Raw genomic sequence first — 2,904 nt, forward strand, 5'->3', positions numbered from 1 at the left:
ACTGTTTTACAACATGGAGACCTAGTTGTGTCCTTCACTAGTTCCTGTTAAGAATGTCCTGCGCAAGCTGGGCCCGTGCCCGAGTATTTATACTCTCCCTGGACAGCACCACCTGCAGGCCGCTCAGTATTATTTCATAAGTTTTTCTTTCATGAATGACTGATTCATGTCACTTATTAGGAGTGATGTGCTGGAGTCGGCTTGGGAAGAGGATCTCCCTGCCAGCCCTTACCGAACGCAGCATCAGCTCTAGAGAGGCATCATTTAAGCGTGGTGCAGCCTTGCCACAGTAAGACTCCATTAGTGCAGTTGCTTCCTTTGTTCCCCTACATGGACAATCCTTCAACTTTCATCTTTGCAGGGTCCCTTTAAATGGTTCAGCTGAAATAGACTCATGCGTGCCGTCATCAAGCCCGCTCGTGTTAGTTGGTCGGGAAACCCGGAAGTCAGATACCAATGCAGTGGATTTGTTAAAAAGCCACTGACAAACGCGCTGCTGAAACTTCGGGGTTCCCCACGCGCTACAGGGCTGCCCCACTGCCAGCATGTCGAACAGTTAAAATCGAGCCCATTGTCTCAAGAATGGGGCACCAACTGCTGTTTCCTGAGGGAAAGAGCGAATGTTTGAAAATCTCATTAACATTACATCTTCCAGTTCAGAAATGTGCAGTGGAGATTCATTAAAAAATGATAGCAATCATCGTATTTGAGATGCTGTACCTTTGGTTGAAACTTCAAGTGCACATCATGCCAGTGGATAGTGAACAACAGATAATTTACTCGACTTTCAAAGTGTCCTCAAAAAAGCCTTTTATTCAATAAGCTAATTTAATTTAGAGAATGTGGCTCGAAAAGAGATCATTTTCTGACATATGTGGATGAGAGCAAAGCTTTCTACTAATTGAATCTATTAATTTTTCTACCAAGTATAATGGCAATCTCCCCAAAAGTTGTTAACATTTTATTAATATTTTTCTTCTTGGAGGTGATGACCCCAATGGAGAATAGATGGCGCTGTGGAAAAATAACATTTTACACTGGCAGCAGCAGAACCATTGCATAAAGTGCATGCCAGTAACAGTTTGCATTTCACGCATTTGAAGAGCATGAATGTCGGGCCCCTTGCCTCACCAGCAGCGGCCCCAAGGTAAGTCCCAGAAGGGGGATGGAGCGGGCAATGGGGGCGGGGGAGGGGGGCAACGACTGTGGAATCAAGGGAGCACCCTTGGCTCCAGAGGAAGGTTTACCTTTCATCAGCGGCTGTTGCTTGGACCGCAGGCTGCTGAAGAATCCCGACGCCTGCCCCGCTCACCGCTGCCCAATGTCTGCGAGGGGACGTAAAGCAGGCCCCTCATTTACATATGCAAGCGACCTAACGCATGCTTTAAGTGGCCGCCAGGGACGCCTGAAAAACTACCCCACCCAATTTTGGGTTGAATTATTTCAGGGGGCATGGTACATTGGTCCCCGAAATTGGGTCTTGTGCCTGTAAAACAGGAACAACGAGGTTCCATTTCGATACCAATTTTTCCATCTAACTTTTATCATTGTAATCATTTACTTAATATGGTGTAAAGAGAATGCATGATGAGAAGTCAGGTGATATGATCTGTATTGCATTCGTAGCGTGACCATAACTCACTCGTGATTGGGAGATTTATGATTTCATATGTTCGCTCACTGATGGGATATACATCATATCCCATGGATCTTTGTTATGTTTCCTCGATGTCTGTGTTGGTTATGTCCATAATTCAAAAATTCAATTTCAGTTCTTGTGAATTTGAATCCCAGCCTTGCCCGGAACTGGAATTCGCCTTTCCTCTTTTGGGTGAGCTAAGCCATTCCATTATTTCTAGGTGGAAAGTTCAAAAAGGAAAAGAAAATAACGTTGGAAGTAATGCAACTCTGCAAAGATAGGCCTTGGTCAGTCACTCAACATCACTGATAACAGTTAGGGAGGGGGTCAGTGGTCCAGACCATCTTGCAGCAGAAGTAAGTGTTAAAGGTAAGAGGCAGCAGAGAGGAATCCAAAAGGGAGAAGAATGGGCATAAAATAGAGACCACGAATAGCGAACCTTTTCTTCAAGTCACAAAATGTGTGTGGTAGAGTCTGTGATAGAGAGACTGTAGATAGACTATAGACAGAATGGGCCAGGCTGGGTGGGTGAAGTGACCAATTTTTGTTCTGCACTTTTTTTTATATTAGTCAATGGTCCATAAATTCTGTTCCCTACGGGTGTGTACGCGCTGTGTACTCTCCCGTAGGGCCAACGGAAGTGCCGGTTTTACGCATGCACTGCGCATGCACTGGAAACCGGAACTTCCATTCTGTGAAGAAAGGGCTTCACAGGACAAACGCCTGCGCCGGAGAGGCAGCGCGTACGGCTGGAACTTCTGTTTTTTTCATACTATGCTGCAGTCCAGGTAAGTCTGAAACAGCTGCGCCTGGAAAAGCAGGCGCAAGGCTTGCTTTTAACAAGGTAAGAGGTGAAGAATGTAAAAGAAAAAATACCTTTCCACTGATTTATCATTTTAAAATACTTTAAAGAAAGCTAAGTTTATTTTTAGCCCCGTTAAAAACTTCAATTATTTTTTTCAAAAATGTAAAAAAAAAATGTAATTTGTTAATTTATGTAATTTATAGTCATTTTAAAAAATGTGATGCTTTTTAAAAAATTTATTTGAAGTTTTACTTATGTTTTGGGGCAGGTCTTCCTGTCAAATCTATGAATGGGGATTTCCTGCTCTGATTGGCTCCCCATGGCCCACGTGATCCCAGGGGCGCTGCGAACTAGCTGGGCCCCTGGGATATGCGTGCCCTGCACGCCGGCAGTTTGAGGAGGCACATCAATGGAATTGTACGTCAGCCCAGAGCATTATGGTTGGCGCGGTTCGTTTGTG

General features: G+C 44.6%; 1 protein-coding gene across 1 annotated transcript in view; it reads left to right on the plus strand.

Annotated features, from left to right (window-relative positions):
- csmd1a (CUB and Sushi multiple domains 1a) overlaps positions 1–2,904 on the plus strand; it is a 717,376-nt gene that overhangs the window by 394,691 nt on the left and 319,781 nt on the right. The gene's annotated exons all lie outside the window — the stretch shown is intronic.

Source organism: Somniosus microcephalus, chromosome 9 (assembly GCF_052327205.1).
Source record: "Somniosus microcephalus isolate GS21.2 chromosome 9, FLI_Smic_1.0, whole genome shotgun sequence".
Taxonomy (NCBI): domain Eukaryota; kingdom Metazoa; phylum Chordata; class Chondrichthyes; order Squaliformes; family Somniosidae; genus Somniosus; species Somniosus microcephalus.